Raw genomic sequence first — 20035 nt, forward strand, 5'->3', positions numbered from 1 at the left:
ATAATAGCTGAGCAGCTTTTTTTATTACAAAATGACTTTTCACTGTGAAAAACAAATGATTGATAAGACATATTTACAGAGTACTGGCTGTACACTCCTGTGGCCAGAATGGCCTTCTAGCTTAATTGTTGGTATGCTGACTTATAAGCATATGTAAACACAGACAATTCTACATAAAATGGAAGAGGTACAAAAGACAAATATGACTTCAACATGGCTAAACTACTTTTCAAATATATATATATATATCCCTTATAATTAAAGTAATTGAATCAAAAAGTACCCTAGACTGTTATCACAAGAGGGAAACAAATCAAACACAGAGATTTCTTTAATTTAGACATTTTTGCAGTGTCTGATGTGGATCCAGGTGACTTTTCTTTCAAGTTTTGCAAAACTGTACATGAAATAGATGCTGTATTGAGTATCCAAACATTTCCTTATATATAAATGTCTCTTAACAATCCACAAGTCACCTGGCTTTAGTTTTAGATCCTTCCAAACTTTTAGGATCTGGAATTGGGGAGAAAACACATAAATAAGTTTGTCAAAAACCTTAAAAAAATGAACAACATTCTCTGTGTGATCCGAATGGAGGACTTCAGCTGCTGAGACAAAATATAAGCAAGTAAGTAACACACTCCCAAACCAAATCCCATAGGGAGAGAGTCCAACATCCCCCTACGGGCTTGATAAAATATAATAAAACATTCAGGCAAAAGTTTTCTAGTTTCTTACTCTACTTTGTCCGCTACATTGTAGACAGTAGAGGGTGTAAAAATAAAACCTCAAAACTTCTAGTAAGGACTCTCCTATAAAAATGATTTCCTCTGTTACTCTCTGTAGATTCTGCACTCTGTACTTACAAACTACTTCTGATAAGACTTTATTATTGTGGCCTTTGCAGTAGCATTTGCCACTGGACATCCAGAAAACATGTCCATACAAACAAAATACATACTCGTAAGATCCTGACTTGGGCATCTGCATATATCTTTTTGTTATCTCTGGAAGGGATGTTCAGCTTTTGGTAACACCTTTGGTAACAGGTAAAACAAAAAGTGGTTTGTTATAAAAACAACTGTGGAGAACCCTGGCTCTATCCCATGCTCATTTACTAAGGCAGCCATAACTGCTTGTGACTGATGACATGGTCCATGTGTCAAGCTGAAGGGAAAAGAGTCGCTGGCAGACATAAATAATCACCTTTTCCAAAGTCTTGTTTCGTAAGAAGTTGCCCTCTGTGGACCACTTGTGCTTCTCGTTCTGGGGTCCTTAACCACTTTCAGACCGGACCAATTTGCTGGTCAAAGACCAGACCACTTTTTGCGATTGCACTGCGTCGCTTTAACTGACAATTGCGCGGTCGTGCGACGTGACTCCTAAACAAAATTAACGTCCTTTTTTTCCCACAAATAGAGCTTTCTTTTGGTGGTATTTGATCACCCCTGCGGTTTTTATTTTTTGCGCTATAAACAAAAATAGAGCGATAATTTTGAAAAAAACGCATAATTTTTTACTTTTTGTAATAATAAATATCCCCCAAAAATATATAAAAAAACATTTTTTTTCCCTCAGTTTAGGCCGATACGTATTCTTCTACATATTTTTGGTAAAAAAAATCGCAATAAGCGATTATTGATTGGTTTGCGCAAAAGTTATAGCGTTTACAAAATAGGGATAGTTTTATAGCATTTTTATTAATAATTTTTTATTATTTTTTTTTTTACTAGTAATGGCGGCGATCTGCGATTTTTATTGTGACTGCGACATTGTGGGGGACCCATCGGACATTTTTGGGACCATTGTCATTTATACAGTAATCACTGCTATATAAATGCAGTGATTCCTGTGTAAATGACACTGGCAGTGAAAGGGTTAACCAGTGGGTGGCAGTGTAGGGGTTAAGTGTTCCTAGGGGTGTGTTACTAACTGTGGGGGGGTTGGGCTTTCATTTAGTGTACACTGATCTCTGCTCCAATCACATGGAGCAGAGATCAGCGTCACTAGTTGCTAGGCAGAATGGAAAAATGTTGTTTATGCAGCATTTCCTCCATTCGGCCGCTCCGTGAGAGGATCGCGGGGATGCCCGCGGCGATTGAGTCCGCAGGTCCCGCGACCGGACTCACGGGGGTCCCGACCAGCTCGGGAGCGCGGCGCCGGCGGCACGCTCCCGATGGCATGGCGGCAACGAATATTGGACGTACATGTACTCCAATATGCCTGCCCGTGCCATTCTGTCGACGTACATCGTCGTGCGCTGGTCGGGAAGTGGTTAAAGTTGAATTATTAATCCCAGCTATACTGGGCCAGAACTAGGGTGGAATCTGTGAGTTGCACAGACCCAGCAAGTGTCCGGGGCTGTAAATGCAGCATCCTTAGAGTCGCCTGGTCTGCTTCCATATGTGAGTTTTACTGTTAGTATGGCTACCTCAGCAAGAACCTGGAAGGCTGAAAACAGCCGATCAAATTAACTTGGCATGCTTGATTGATTTACCCGCCGAAGTAAAAACAAACTTCTGGCCCTTCAAATGGAACCAAAAGCTCTCTATATCTGGACTATCTATATAAATATATACTCTTTTATAGCTTTGCGGGCTTTGCTAAAACATGGAGCTCTGCTTCTTGAGCTGGGGAAAAAGGATCCAATGACTCTGAATACAGGGAATCCTTCTGGGTGATAAACTTCATCCTCGGTATAAAACCAGGAATAACACTACAAAAAAGTAAATACTCGGGTCTTCAGGGAGTGCATCCTGCACTGGGCTCACAGCAGCTGATTCCCACGTCATCAATTTAACACATGTGCTTTTTCTTTGTCTCCAGCCTCCTCCAATAGAGGCAATAATGAGTCTGGATTCAAATGTACGCATTTTTCATTGTTAGATTTGTACATAAACAAAACAAATTCATATTTTGAACCTTTCATTAGACAAACATTTAGTTAGCTATATATTTGCTGTGCAGAATGTCGGACAATTAAAAATTAAATATTCAACCAAAATAATGTCTGTAACTTTGTCTAATAGCACCTTTGCATAAAGCTACCGCTCTGATATATTGGGGTGAACCCTTCATTACTGGGTCCAGCTTGCATAAATATAACAATGGCTTGTTTTCTATCATGCTATTTGTGTAAGAACTCCAGTTTCATGTTTCAAAAAGACAACTTTTTCCTGGCAATATTATAATAAATGATAAGAATACCCTGCGGTCATGCAGAGATGCCCATAACTCCAAAATATTCTTCTACTTATACCCACTGCACTTACAAGGAAAAGGGCACATCATTTCACAATCCACACATTCTGCTTTGGATTTCTAAGATAAAAATACATAAAAACAAAGCGCTCAGCCACATCAAAAACTATAAAACAACTGGCTGCAGGTGGCATCTATCCTAACAGGGTGTGTGGACTTGATGTGATGGGTCTGTTATATTTACATTTTATTTATTATTACTCTCACATCATGGACCACACATCAAGTTATTATCAGACTTTAAGATTTAATTTTTGTAGAAAAACTTCTTATGTATCCCATCCATCTTGGCTTTGTTAAACATTATTGCAGCTGTATTCAAATTAACAACCTCATCTTAATCTTTTTTTTTTCTTCTTTCCACTCAATAAATGTAAAATTACAAAATTGTTATCTTTATATAAACTTTTTTTTACCAATTTCCCCATTAACCTGGATTTAATTTCCAACCAAAGGTTGTCTAAACCAGTTTCAATATATCTATATTTATTAATAAAATTGTTAAACTCATATTAGAAATTAATACTCATATGATAATTTTAATATCACACACTAATATATATGCACAGATAAATGTCCTTAAAGGGGGACATATTACTTAATTTTACTCAATTTCTCTCTTTTTTTTATACACTGTTTCCACTATCACAGGATATTCAATTAGTGTAAGACATGGTTAAATGTAACCTTCATTTTACCATGTTTGGAAAACAGATTCAAAAATAATTGTGATCACATTGTTTATCATTAGATTCGTTAACCCGGGACATTTTGTTATAAATGTTTTGTCTAAAAAGCTGAAATTGGCATGGTGTCCTTCCAGCTTATCACCAATCTCTCATCCCAGCCACATTCTTTCAGGAGAGCACAAAGGAGGGGGTCACATTTGCGTACATGACACACACAAGTGATAGAACTAAAGGTTCCAGCATTCACAAACATACTTAAATATATCTCTAAAATTGCTTACATTATTCCCATTTGTACACAACACATGCATATCATTCTCTCACTTTATTTTAACGCTTAATACTTCCATGCCTAAACTTCTACTTTCCTTATTTTGTTGATATCCTTTGCATCCAATGTACTGTACTTCACATACTGTACCTTCTATGATCAGATGGGCAGCCATAGTGCTCATCCCATCTTCCCTTTATGACAACATATAAAGCATTCTGTTTTAACCCTCATTACTGTTTCTTGACTTTACTAGTTGTAATGCCTGACCCCAAATTCATCCCACAACTTAACATCAAAAAGTTCCTTTCTGTCTAGTGTTAATGTCACTCTTGATCCATCCTGCTCACATAAATAGCTGTTTCTCTAGCTGTATACTCTGCATGAATCTTTGTCCCTGTGGACTTTGGTGGTAACCCAGTTACCCTTTGTGGATCCCTGTCCACTTTAACCATTAAACTAGGGGCTCAGTATATGCGGAACCGCACCTTTGGTTCATATATAGTGCTCCTCTTTAGTGATGGCCGAACGGTTCGCCCGGCGGTCGTTTCGCGGCGAATTTCCGACTTTCGCCGTCCGCGGGTTCGAACGCCTTTTTCCGTCGTTCGCCCCGGCGGACTTACGTGTTTAATGTATACAAGAACTTTAACCTTTCGTGACACGTTTATCATGTGTTACAGGACAACCAATTGAGACATGACAGCTCATGGACACTTGGACATTCCCCCTAACCTATAAATACACCCGATCCGGTGGCCATTTTACATTCTTTCTTCTGTCACTGTAGGGAAAGGATCCTGTGTGGAGTAGGGACAGAGAAAACGCTAGCTATTTGGTACACAAAAGTTCTTTTCAGGACTGGTATAGGTGTTAGGTCAGCAGCCTGAGTTTCTTTTGTCAGTTTAGATAAAGGGACAGAGCGCTGTATGCTGCTATTTTAGGGACAGCTCAGCCAGATTAGTCTTTCTTCATCATCATCATCATCATCATCATTAGCTGTTACTATCAGGTCCACAAAAGAGCTGTTCCAGCTAATCGTTCCAGCCTACTCTTTTTTGCCAATTTGTATAGGGACAGGCAGGAAGCAGTGTGTCAGGCAGTGAGGATAATTTTAAAGACTTGCTGTTACTATTAGTTCCACAAAGGTTCTTTTCAGGACTGGTATCAGTGGTACGGTAATAGGCTTGTACACGTATAATATTCTTTCTTCCAAATATAGAAAGAATATTATACTTGACTGCTGCCCTTCTGCTGCAGTCTGCTAATCATTCACAACTCACTTGTTCCACAAAGCTCTTTATCAGGACTGGTAACTTGGTCTGTCTAGGGTGCTACGGTACATAGGCTTGGGTGCGGTACAGTCTGCTGTTCTGTAAGGACCGCTATCGGTCCACAATACATAGGGTTGCCGTGCACTACTGCTGACCGCTGCCCTATACTGCAGCAGTCCTTCAGCGGTATAGGGACTGACGCACAGTCTGCTAAACACTAATACACAACCTGCTTGGTCCACAAAAGTTCTTATAAGGACTGGTAACTTGGTATAGGGTGCTACGGTACATAGGCCTGAGTGCAGTACAGTCTGCTGTTCTGTAAGGACCGCTATCGGTCCACAATACATAGGGTTGCCGTGCACTACTGCTGACCGCTGCCCTATACTGCAGCAGTCCTTCATTGGTATAGGGACTGACGTACAGTCTGCTAATCACTAACACACAACCTGCTTGGTCCACAAAAGTTCTTATAAGGACTGGTAACTTGGTATAGGGTGCTACGGTACATAGGCCTGAGTGCGTTACAGTCTGCTGTTCTGTAAGGACCGCTATCGGTCCACAATACATAGGGTTGCCGTGCACTACTGCTGACCGCTGCCCTATACTGCAGCAGTCCTTCATTGGTATAGGGACTGACGTACAGTCTGCTAATCACTAACACACAACCTGCTTGGTCCACAAAAGTTCTTATAAGGACTGGTAACTTGGTATAGGGTGCTACGGTACATAGGCTTGAGTGCGGTACAGTCTGCTGTTCTGTAAGGACCGCTATCGGTCCACAATAGATAGGGTTGACGTGCACCACTGCTGACCGCTCACCTATACTGCAGCAGTCCTTCAGCGGTATAGGGACTGACGTACAGTCTGCTAATCACTAACACACAACCTGCTTGGTCCACAAAAGTTCTTATAAGGACTGGTAACTTGGTATAGGGTGCTACGGTACATAGGCCTGAGTGCGTTACAGTCTGCTGTTCTGTAAGGACCGCTATCGGTCCACAATACATAGGGTTGCCGTGCACTACTGCTGACCGCTGCCCTATACTGCAGCAGTCCTTCATTGGTATAGGGACTGACGTACAGTCTGCTAATCACTAACACACAACCTGCTTGGTCCACAAAAGTTCTTATAAGGACTGGTAACTTGGTATAGGGTGCTACGGTACATAGGCTTGAGTGCGGTACAGTCTGCTGTTCTGTAAGGACCGCTATCGGTCCACAATAGATAGGGTTGACGTGCACCACTGCTGACCGCTCACCTATACTGCAGCAGTCCTTCAGCGGTATAGGGACTGACGTACAGTCTGCTAATCACTAACACACAACCTGCTTGTTCCACAAAAGTTCTTATAAGGACTGGTAACTTGGTATAGGGTGCTACGGTACATAGGCCTGAGTGCGTTACAGTCTGCTGTTCTGTAAGGACCGCTATCGGTCCACAATACATAGGGTTGCCGTGCACTACTGCTGACCGCTGCCCTATACTGCAGCAGTCCTTCATTGGTATAGGGACTGACGTACAGTCTGCTAATCACTAACACACAACCTGCTTGGTCCACAAAAGTTCTTATAAGGACTGGTAACTTGGTATAGGGTGCTACGGTACATAGGCCTGAGTGCGTTACAGTCTGCTGTTCTGTAAGGACCGCTATCGGTCCACAATACATAGGGTTGCCGTGCACTACTGCTGACCGCTGCCCTATACTGCAGCAGTCCTTCATTGGTATAGGGACTGACGTACAGTCTGCTAATCACTAACACACAACCTGCTTGGTCCACAAAAGTTCTTATAAGGACTGGTAACTTGGTATAGGGTGCTACGGTACATAGGCCTGAGTGCGGTACAGTCTGCTGTTCTGTAAGGACCGCTATCGGTCCACAATAGATAGGGTTGACGTGCACCACTGCTGACCGCTCACCTATACTGCAGCAGTCCTTCAGCGGTATAGGGACTGACGTACAGTCTGCTAATCACTAACACACAACCTGCTTGTTCCACAAAAGTTCTTATAAGGACTGGTAACTTGGTATAGGGTGCTACGGTACATAGGCCTGAGTGCGTTACAGTCTGCTGTTCTGTAAGGACCGCTATCGGTCCACAATACATAGGGTTGCCGTGCACTACTGCTGACCGCTGCCCTATACTGCAGCAGTCCTTCATTGGTATAGGGACTGACGTACAGTCTGCTAATCACTAACACACAACCTGCTTGGTCCACAAAAGTTCTTATAAGGACTGGTAACTTGGTATAGGGTGCTACGGTACATAGGCCTGAGTGCAGTACAGTCTGCTGTTCTGTAAGGACCGCTATCGGTCCACAATACATAGGGTTGCCGTGCACTACTGCTGACCGCTGCCCTATACTGCAGCAGTCCTTCATTGGTATAGGGACTGACGTACAGTCTGCTAATCACTAACACACAACCTGCTTGGTCCACAAAAGTTCTTATAAGGACTGGTAACTTGGTATAGGGTGCTACGGTACATAGGCCTGAGTGCGTTACAGTCTGCTGTTCTGTAAGGACCGCTATCGGTCCACAATACATAGGGTTGCCGTGCACTACTGCTGACCGCTGCCCTATACTGCAGCAGTCCTTCAGCGGTATAGGGACTGACGTACAGTCTGCTAAACACTAATACACAACCTGCTTGGTCCACAAAAGTTCTTATAAGGACTGGTAACTTGGTATAGGGTGCTACGGTACATAGGCTTGAGTGCGGTACAGTCTGCTGTTCTGTAAGGACCGCTATCGGTCCACAATAGATAGGGTTGACGTGCACCACTGCTGACCGCTCACCTATACTGCAGCAGTCCTTCAGCGGTATAGGGACTGACATACAGTCTGCTAATCACTAACACACAACCTGCTTGTTCCACAAAAGTTCTTATAAGGACTGGTAACTTGGTATAGGGTGCTACGGTACATAGGCCTGAGTGCGTTACAGTCTGCTGTTCTGTAAGGACCGCTATCGGTCCACAATACATAGGGTTGCCGTGCACTACTGCTGACCGCTGCCCTATACTGCAGCAGTCCTTCATTGGTATAGGGACTGACGTACAGTCTGCTAATCACTAACACACAACCTGCTTGGTCCACAAAAGTTCTTATAAGGACTGGTAACTTGGTATAGGGTGCTACGGTACATAGGCCTGAGTGCAGTACAGTCTGCTGTTCTGTAAGGACCGCTATCGGTCCACAATACATAGGGTTGCCGTGCACTACTGCTGACCGCTGCCCTATACTGCAGCAGTCCTTCATTGGTATAGGGACTGACGTACAGTCTGCTAATCACTAACACACAACCTGCTTGGTCCACAAAAGTTCTTATAAGGACTGGTAACTTGGTATAGGGTGCTACGGTACATAGGCCTGAGTGCGTTACAGTCTGCTGTTCTGTAAGGACCGCTATCGGTCCACAATACATAGGGTTGCCGTGCACTACTGCTGACCGCTGCCCTATACTGCAGCAGTCCTTCAGCGGTATAGGGACTGACGTACAGTCTGCTAAACACTAATACACAACCTGCTTGGTCCACAAAAGTTCTTATAAGGACTGGTAACTTGGTATAGGGTGCTACGGTACATAGGCTTGAGTGCGGTACAGTCTGCTGTTCTGTAAGGACCGCTATCGGTCCACAATAGATAGGGTTGACGTGCACCACTGCTGACCGCTCACCTATACTGTAGCAGTCCTTCAGCGGTATAGGGACTGACGTACAGTCTGCTAATCACTAACACACAACCTGCTTGTTCCACAAAAGTTCTTATAAGGACTGGTAACTTGGTATAGGGTGCTACGGTACATAGGCTTGAGTGCGGTACAGTCTGCTGTTCTGTAAGGACCGCTATAGGTCCACAATAGATAGGGTTGACGTGCACCACTGCTGACCGCTCACCTATACTGCAGCAGTCCTTCAGCGGTATAGGGACTAAGAGTTTTGTCACAGGGTCATTTAAAAAATGACATGCAGAGGAAGAGGCAGGCCCTTCCGCAGGGGTGGTAGGGGTAGGGCAGGAGCAACAGGCTTGAGCCAAAGTGGGAAGTTGCAGAAGGTGCGTTCAATTACTTTAAAGGATGCACCAGACTTGGTTGAGTGGCTCGCTCAGCCTTACTCTTCTGCACCCTCCTCATCCTCTCGATCTGCACCCTCTTCTTCACTCTCTGCTATGTGCACCCCCAAAGACACTACCACCAACAACACGACCACCACCACCACCACCACATACCTTCCGCTTGAGTCACTGGAATTATTTTCCGATCCATATCAAGAGGACATTTCTGATGCGCAGCCACTCTTGGTATTGGATCAGGAAGAGGAGGTAGCAACAAGCGCTACTCAGCAGTCTGACGCCAGTACCCAGATCAGCCCAAGGAGGAGGTTGGTCCCCGGTGTTGCTGCCTACTCTACTTATAGCGGTGGGGAAGGTGACGTTGATGATGACGTGTCTAGTGATGTCACGTGGGTGCCCACAAGAGAGGAAGAGGAGGGGAGTTCAGAGGGAGATATGGACCAGCAGATAGGGAGGAGAAGCAGCAATGACTTACATTGCACAGCAGGGACAAAGCAGACTGCAAATGTATCAGGAGCGAGTCATCGACCATGTACGGTCACATCTGGCGCTCCCAGGACACCGGCACATGGCTCCGCAGTGTGGGCTTTTTTTAACGTGTCCGCTGCTGACAATAGCGTTGCCATCTGCAATCTTTGCAGTCAACGCGTTAGTCGCGGTAAGCCCAATACTCACCTAGGGACGACCGCCTTAAGAAGGCACATGAGCAGCCATCACCGAGCCCAGTGGGAGCAACGGAACACACAAAGCCACACTGCAGGCTCTCACCGTCCAGCCTCGTCTTCTACTTCTCCTTCTCCTCTCTCCTCACAATTGTCCTCCACTCCACCTTCCATCACGCCAAGCTCACATTTTTCTGCAAAAAGGCAGGCTTCCGTGGGCCTAATGTTTGAGCGTAAAAAAATGATGACGCCGGATAACCCTCTTGCCCAACGGTTGGCGGCTGGCTTGTCAGAACTCATAGCCCGCCAACTACTGCCATATAAACTGGTGGACTCGGAGGCCTTTCGCAAATTTGTGGCCATTGGAACACCACAATGGAAGGTCCCAGGAAGGAAGTATTTCTCAGAGAAGGGCATCCCAGAGCTATATGGCCATGTTCAGCGGCAAGTGAATGTATCTCTGGCACACAGTGTCGGTGCCAAGATACATCTGACCACAGACACGTGGTCTAGCAAACACGGGCAGGGAAGGTATATCAGTTTTACTGCCCACTGGGTGAACCTTCTGACGGCCGTCAAGCATGTAACCCGTGGCACCCGTGTAGATTTGGTTTTACCGCCACGGATTGCATGCAGGCCTGACTCTTCTTCTCCTCCTCCTACTCCATCCTCCTCCCTCTCCTCCTCAGCTGCCTCCTCCTTTTCCGCTGCTAGCGTCTCTTCCACTGCACCGCCCAAGCTCCCCAGAACCTATTCCACATGCCAGGTGAGACGTTGCCATGCCGTGCTGCGTCTGTTGTGCCTGGAAGCAAAGAGCCACACTGGCCCGGCACTCCTTTCAGCTTTGCGTTCACAGGCAGATGAGTGGCTAACACCGCTCAATTTGACAGTTGGTAAAGTGGTGTGTGACAACGGTGCCAATCTGCTTAGCGCATTGAAACAGGGCAAAATCACGCACGTGCCGTGCATGGCACACGTCTTAAACTTGGTCGTGCAGCGATTCCTTGTCAAATACCCTGGGGTCCAGGACATCTTGCGGCAGGCAAGGAAAATCTCGGCCCATTTCAGAAGATCTTACACGGCCATGGCTCGCCTTGCTGACATTCAGCGGCGACACCATCTGCCGGTCAGACGTCTTATTTGCGATTGCCCGACGCGATGGAACTCAACCTTCTATATGCTTGATAGGCTGCTCCAGCAGAAACGTGCAGTTAACGTCTACCTGTATGAACTCTGCGAAAGAAACGGTTCTGGGGAGCTGGGTTTTTTTTCACCGCGCCAGTGGCTGCTCATGCGCGACACATGCAGACTTCTGCGGCCATTTGAGGAGATCACCAAACTGGTCAGTCGCAGCCATGGCGCCATCAGTGACATGGTACCTTATGCCTTCTTTCTGGAGCGTGCATTGCGTCGTGTCATTGATCAGGCTGTGGAGGAGCAGGAGCGGGAAGATGAGGAAGTCGCAATGCTGGATGAATTCCCAGGGGGGGCTACTCTATCTGAGACAAGTCAACAACAGGAGTCTGATGAGGAGTCAGAGGAGGATGGTGCCGGGGCGGATGAGCAGGAGCAAGAAGAGCATGCTTTAAACCTTTCTGGGATCCCTGTTGTGCGAGGATGGGGAGAGGAGAATGAAGAGGACGACATTATCCTGGATGATGAGCAGGAGCCAGGCCACCACACCGCTTCCACTTTAGTGCAAATGGGGGCCTTCATGCTCCAGTGTTTTAATAGGGACCCCCGTATAAAAAGCATGAGGGTCAAGGACCAGTACTGGGTGGCAACGTACTTAGACCCCCGGTACAAACACAAAATGGCGGAAATGTTACCGCCGTCGCAGAGGGCTGTCAGAATGCAGCACTTCCAGGCCTTGCTTCGAGAAATGCTGCATTCTGCTTTTGCGTGCGCTGGCAGAGGAGCAATTCCCACTCCCAGAGAAGGATTTGCGGGTACCAATCCAACAGCGCCTGCAAGAAGAGGCCGGTTTGAAGATGTGTTGGTGACTTCGGATATGAGGTCATTCTTTCAGCCGACCCATCGACAGGTGTCATCCGGATCCAGCATCAGGGAACGCCTAGACCGTCAGGTGTCCGACTACATTGGGTTAACGGCCGATGTGGACGCTCTGAGGAGTGATGAACCCCTAGACTACTGGGTGGGCAGGCTTGACCTCTGGCCAGAGCTTGCCCAATTTGCAATCGAACTGTTGGCTTGCCCCTCATCCAGTGTCCTGTCCGAAAGGACGTTCAGCGCAGCAGGGGGGATTGTGACCGATAAGCGTACTCGCCTAGCTCACCACAGTGTTAACTACCTCACATTTCTAAAAATGAATGAGGCATGGATCTCGGAGGAATTCAACACATGTGATCAGTAGACCATGTATATGTCTATAAACAATTTTTGGAATCAAGCACACAGACCTTCTTAATTCATTTGGCTCACTTCCCTGACCCAAAAAAGCACACCGTACTATATGCCCCTACCCTCCTCTTTGAAGAGGTTGAGCGGTGTCATATTTCTACTGGGGCTGCTTATTATGAGGGGTTCCCACCATCCCTGTGCTGTGCTGACTTCCTCCTGGGTGTTCTTATTATGAGGGGCTCCCACCATCCCTGTGCTGTGCTGACTTCCTCCTGGGGGTTCTTATTATGAGGGGATCACACCATCCCTGTGCTGTGCTGACTTCCTCCTGGGGCTGCTTACGGTGCTGCTGTCAGCGCTGTATGTCACGGAGCTGCTGTCAGCGCTGTATGTCACGGAGCTGCTGTCAGCGCTGTATGTCACGGAGCTGCTGTCAGCGCTGTATGTCACGGAGCTGCTGTCAGCGCTGTATGTCACGGAGCTGCTGTCAGCGCTGTATGTCACGGAGCTGCTGTCAGCGCTGTATGTCACGGAGCTGCTGTCAGCGCTGTATGTCACGGAGCTGCTGTCAGCGCTGTATGTCACGGAGCTGCTGTCAGCGCTGTATGTCACGGAGCTGCTGTCAGCGCTGTATGTCACGGAGCTGCTGTCAGCGCTGTATGTCACGGAGCTGCTGTCAGCGCTGTATGTCACGGAGCTGCTGTCAGCGCTGTATGTCACGGTGCTGCTGTCAGCGCTGTATGTCACGGAGCTGCTGTCAGCGCTGTATGTCACGGAGCTGCTGTCAGTGCTGTATGTCACGGAGCTGCTGTCAGCGCTGTATGTCACGGAGCTGCTGTCAGCGCTGTATGTCACGGAGCTGCTGTCAGCGCTGTATGTCACGGTGCTGCTGTCAGCGCTGTATGTCACGGAGCTGCTGTCAGCGCTGTATGTCACGGAGCTGCTGTCAGCGCTGTATGTCACGGAGCTGCTGTCAGCGCTGTATGTCACGGAGCTGCTGTCAGCGCTGTATGTCACGGAGCTGCTGTCAGCGCTGTATGTCACGGTGCTGATGTCAGTGCTCTGTATTACGGTGCTGCTGTCAGTGCTCTGTATCTCCTGCACCCTCTTGTTTGCCTACCCTGGTCCCTGACCTTCCCTCTCCTCCATTGCCTTCATTAGCTCCATAGTCCTGAATTGTCAGAACAATTTCCCAAATAAAAAAAAAATGCTTGTAGTTATCGATCCCAAATTCACCTCATACATGTATTATGCTATTGTCCAGGTGGTGGGACTACGTGCTACCCCCTAATAATTACCCCGTGGCCGCAAATTCGACCTAAAGGTTTGCGAAATTCGCCTCCCATTGAAGTCAATGGAGCCCGCGGCGAACGGTCGTTTTCGCGAACGTTTGTGTCCGTTCGCGTTTCGCGTTCGCGAAACGTCCCGTCGGAAGTTCGTCCATCACTACTCCTCTTGTGCTGGGCATTTTTGAGGGTCTCTTACCCATCATTCCCTTACTTAATTTAATGCCCATAATGACTGGCCAGTCTTCTCTACGTGTGCCTATACCCTTTTGCCTCTAAACTACTTTAACTAGCAGATGTACTACATATACCTGTGAACAGCACTTTTCTTCCCTTCATATATAACACTCTGATGGACAATAGACAGTGACAACATAACATATAACCACCAATCAATACAGTTCGATTAAGGGGAGTAAAATAGGTACCCTTTGTCCCGAAAATGCCTTACCGATCAAAGAAGTCTGATAACTCAAAATGTAAGCAAAAGGCTTACCTCAGCAGGCTGATTATCAGAAATTCCCGGATCGTCTCAAGCTCCTCGTTTCGGATACTCAAGGTCACCTGATAACCCCTGCTGAGCTGGCTTCGCCACCTGAAATGGATATTTTGATGATAGGCAACTCCTATCCTCATATTGATTAGTGGTTCCAAATGAATAACTACTGCAGTAGGGAACAGACACAAAAGATACGCTCAGCATCTTTCCAAATAACCATTCAACTTTATTATGACGCATTTAAAGGCTTTTATACACATGATTACGTAGGTATCACTTTAATATTACAATTGTACATTTATGGTAACAATAGGCGTTACATAGGCAGGCTAATTCTAATCAGGACTTGGAAGAATGCAAAACATGTACTGAAAACATTGTTAGTGCCGTGTGCACAGTGAGGGCATCGTGCAATACATATAAAATAGAATACAATTATATACAGAACCTACAAATTTCCCATCTTCAACTCTCCACCAAACGTCCTTACTCTTGAGTGGACAAAGAGTAATTCCTACATCTGGGAAAAGTGAACTTTAAACCACTGATAAACAAAGTATCTATGAAATTATAACATATTATCTATGTGAGCATTCATGGATGGGAAGACTAGCCTCGTTTAAGATGATGGGGCACCCACAAATCCTACCACTTGTACAGTACATAATATCTCTCACATCACTGATCAAGCAATTTATTTGGCTTAACAAAAAAGCCTGTGGTTCCTATGCTCATAACATAGGAAAGCTAGGGGAGTTGACCTCGTAGATCTCCCTGATTATTGTGTTGCCACCCACTGTACTTGAAACTGCACTGAAAGTGCACTTATAGTGCAAAGTGGATTTGCCTTTAGTAAATAACCCCCATTTCAGTATAGACACCAACTTAGTCCAAAAAATTATATTGAGCCTTGAAAGAAGCCACACATTGTTAAGTAGAAAACTTTTTACTCTGTGCAAATTCAATGTGCGTTAGAAAAGGGTTTTTGAAACAACCAACATATTTTAGTAAGAACGCTTTTATTTTTGACAGTACAAATAGCCTTTTTGTGTTAAAACAGACATGTTTAAAACAATAAAACAATGCACAACTCAGGAACTTTCAAAGTTCAACTTTGACAAAGTGAAGGCAATATCAGACATTAGTATGTCCAAACTGTGTTCATATTGCCTTCATCAGATGGGGTAATGTCACCCCTGTGAAAGTCACATTTTGAAGATGCATACAAATTGACAATCAAAATGGGGAGTTCCCTCCTGATCCCATACCTAATGTCAACATGTGCTAGTTCCCATCATGGGGGATCAATAGACGTGTTTCGGGGATGCAACCCTTTCCTCTCAGCTACCATAGTTGCATGGAAGGGGTTGCATCCCCAAAACATGCACCTTGATATCCCATGATGGCAGATAGCACATGTTGACACACTGTGTGCATCTTCAAAATTTGGTTTTAAAAAAAGTTAGAAAAATAGAATAGAAATGTTGGTGTGTTTCCATTCTGCCAAAAACATCAATGATGTTTTGAGTATTTTTTCAGCATCATTGATATCTTTCTTGATCTTCTGGAAATCCCGATTGAACACCATGATCTCCCCGATGAGGACGTGTGCAGTTGCACTTGTGAAATGAGATTCTTCTTTCACAACATTCACATCACCTGAAAGAAAAAAAAAACACCATGTATTATAAATATTCAGGCATTCATCTATTACTTGAAGCTGTGGTTTCAGACACTCACCTGTTGTGGTCACTATTTGGCCCACTTCATAAACCTCTCCTTTCTCCATATCCGGTTGATGTTTTGGGATTTCCCCTTCTTTAGGATGTTGGGGGTCTCTGGTGACCTCAGACATCCCGAGTCTTTTCTCCCCTATGTGAATAAAAGAAACGGTATACTGGGGTGTGGCTTGGTGAGTAAAAGAGATGGCTACACACTAAAGGAGCTCCGTGGAGAGACCCGGCCTGAGGCACCAAACACACTACAGATCAACCTGGAAATGAGCAAGCAAGCTGCCCAAAAACCACTGACACGATCCCAGCGCAACACAGCAGATTACCCAGCCCGGAACATACCAGACATGCTCAACAGGCAGGCGACTGCAAGAGATAGCATCACGGGATCCAAGATGGCGCGGTCACAGGGAGAGTAGGATGCCTACAGCGAGGTTTCACAATCAGCAACAGAGGATGGAGGTAGGAGTTACAAACAGACCAATCTCCCCCTGACCTATGCTGACATGTCAGGCTTTGCTGCTGACATTAAATCTACATTCTCGGCTGCAATAACTGACCTCAAATCAAACCTATTAGTCCTCACAGAGAAACTAGCAGCAGTTGAGAATACAGGCAAACACAGGTACAGGAGACTGCTCAGACACAAAACTATAGCAAACTCTCACTCCTCACACTTAATTGAAGTAAATAGGCACCTCGAGGACCTTGACAACAGGAGCAGGAAGAATAATATCATGGTGAGAGGGAACCCTGAATCTGTGGACTCAGCCCAGATAGTACCAGCCCTACAGAGAGTATTCAATAGTCTACTGGAAAGACAGGAGGACACTGCAATTGAATTTGCCAAAGCTCACAGAGCCCTCAGGGCCAGAGGACCTGATACAGCTCCCCCAAACTTCCAACTAAAAGAAGCCATAATGTCAAAAGCCAGGAAAAATGACACCATAATCTTTAATGGGGAGACTATCGTATTGTTCCAGGATCTCTCCCAGATAGCCTTAAGGAACCAAAAGGCACTGCGCCCTCTTCTGGAGAAACTGAGAGAGACAGAAATAAAACATACATTTATATATAGATAGATAGATTTTCCTTTGCCCTTGTTGTCACACAGACAGGGAACTAACACATTCTCTGCATCCCTATGGATTTGCCAGACTTCTTTGCGTCTCTGAACCTGGACCCTATAGAGCTCCCTGACTGGTATCAGGAGTTTGCATTACCCTGGTCAGAAGGAGGCCCATATAGATTCCCAATCTACTCTCCCAACAAATGGGCCAGTAAAATATCAAAACAAAACAGAGGCTCCAGCTCACATGGTGGGACCCCAAATTCAAAAACGGCTCCCTCTAGGGTTTTGGAAGAGGATGAGTTAGGAGCACATGCCTGGTAACTTGAGATCCTGCCATTCCCCTGGGGCACTGGGGACGTGCATCCTTTGGCTGCATCTGAAGAGGACGACACCACTTTGGCCAAAGTGACACCACACTTTTTTGCTGCACCTGACCCACAACCCCTCTGAAGTGTACTTGGCATAACTTTATCAAGAACTTCCAGGCAAAGCCTGTAGTCACTTAACAACCCACACAAGTAAACTTCCAACAGCACCTTCATATGACCCATTTTACAAACGTGGCACTGACTGACATTTTTCCTGCCACAGAATAACATCCCTGCACAAGACTTTGGTTGTGGGATAGACTTTGCAATGACTAGGCTTAATAACATATTATGTCTGGTGTGATACATCAAGAGCTGTCGGGCATAAAACACAGCCTTCTTACTACCTGACCCAGGTCACTGCTTACGAGATGCTCTACTTGAATGGGAAAGCTTTATACTTGACCTATCACATGGAACACCTTTAGTAGTGTCTTATGTGCCAGCTGACCCATGCGACTCAGACATGAAAAATTTGGGAATCCGTGTGATGTTGGAGTCGGATCTCTGAGATCTTGCCTAACAGACCCTGGGAAAGAACCTAACCTGATGAAGCGTCTGCTGTGACACTCGGCTAGATCTCCAACCCTTGTTGAAGGAATTTTCTTCTAGAGACCAGACAACAAATCTCGATGATGGATGCTTAGCCTCTTGGGTCACAAGAGTAAATCTAATTTTGCATATTGTTCCCCAGGTTCTTCCTCCCCACCATTGGAAGATTAGGGGATACAGATCTCTATCTCAGGTTGATTGATAAAATGTTATACCATTGTGAAACATAGCCTTTGTTTTTTCTTTAAGTTTAGATACAGTTATGGATCCCGCACACCAGTTAATGTTTTCACTAGATTAATGTTAATGGGGACATTTGCTATATACAGGCTGGGCCTCCCCCACCACATGTTTAAGACAGTTTATACTACAAATACAAATATTTGCTTTGTTTTATTTTTATTTATTTTTCTTATACCCCTCGCTTGAACACAGGAGATATTAGGATATAACAACTTAGAATTTATTTAAGACAAGAGTCTAAGATCTCCTACGATCTGCTGCAATAAGACCACGCTTCCACAGTGTGACTCTGGGGCGGGAACACTTCCCCAGACCCACCATTGTTTACTTTGGTGTAACGAATACACTAAAGTGTTCTTTTAAACCTCCTATCTATCTCTTCCACTCTCTACTCGCAGATCCTACCTATCTTTCTTCCCCTTCCCCTCCCTGCCAAGGGAACCTCCAAAAGGTTCTCAGTCAGACTTTCAACCAGGCACGGTTTGACGACATATGTCCAAGAGGGCTCATAATGGCATACTCCTCACTGGGGCGTGTCCCCGTGATCATATCGCACTACTCAATAAAAGGCATTCCCCTACATGACAAAATGTATAAAACTGTGGCATATGCGGATAACCTCCTTTTCTTTATAACGGACCTGCACACAACCCTACCCAACCTCCTAAAAGACTTCGCCCAATGCGGCTTTATCTCAACCTCAAAATAAACCTAACCAAATCAGAAGCAATGAATATTAACCTCTCCCCCAAAATACTGGACAGAACACGAGAAAATTGAAGAGACATCTCTGAAGTACCTAGGTATTTAGCTGACCCCGAATATCTCACTAATCTTTGACGCAAACTTTCCTCCTCTTCTCCAGGCGATAGAGAAAGATTTAAAACTTTGGAACGCGGGATATTTTTCCTGGTTCGGGAGGGCGTCCGTTCTTAAAATGGTCATCCTCTCAAGACTGCTATACCCACTATGAGCGTTACCGACATTTATTCCCCCAAATTAAAAAAAAAATGCAATCAATCCTATTACAATTCCTCTGGTCACATAAAAGACCCAGAATCAAGTTCTCACTCCTAACGAGACCCAAAGAAGCCAAGGTAATGGGACTCCCTGATGTTAAAAAATATTACCAGGCGGTACACTTAATGAGACTAGTAGACTGGTAGACTGGTACTGCCACAGGGATTTCAAAGACTGGGTTACCCTAGAAAAGGATTTGAACCCCTCCACGCTACATATTAAACCATGGAATCCGGGCCGCAGACTCCAGACACATGTTGGAGATATGGTAGTGAAGGGGGTGACCTCGCTCACATCTGGTGGTCCTGCCCTTCCCTAGCCTGCTACTGGGATAAAACAGATTACAGACACCTTGATGGAACTCAGTGCTGCCTGTTAACAACAAAGCCTGGGGAATGCCCAGGAAAAAACCCAAACCTACTTACTACCAGCTCGCAGACAACCAAATTATCCTGTCTAACAGTGCATTAAAAACAGGGGTTCAGTCCGTATGCATTTGCAAACACATGCATAAGCCACAGAGCCTTGTCACGGCACCCTAATATCTGTGGTCCTGGCACTAAAATATGAGTGTCCCCACAGTGGAGGCACATGCATTCTAATGGATAGATGAGGGCAGGTGGACTGAAGGGGAGCCCTTCTTAAAGGTACAGGAGCATACCAAGCAGCC

Source organism: Lithobates pipiens, unplaced genomic scaffold (assembly GCF_037356315.1).
Source record: "Lithobates pipiens isolate NorthernLeopardFrog02 unplaced genomic scaffold, aLitPip1_a1.2 Scaffold_16, whole genome shotgun sequence".
Classification (NCBI taxonomy): domain Eukaryota; kingdom Metazoa; phylum Chordata; class Amphibia; order Anura; family Ranidae; genus Lithobates; species Lithobates pipiens.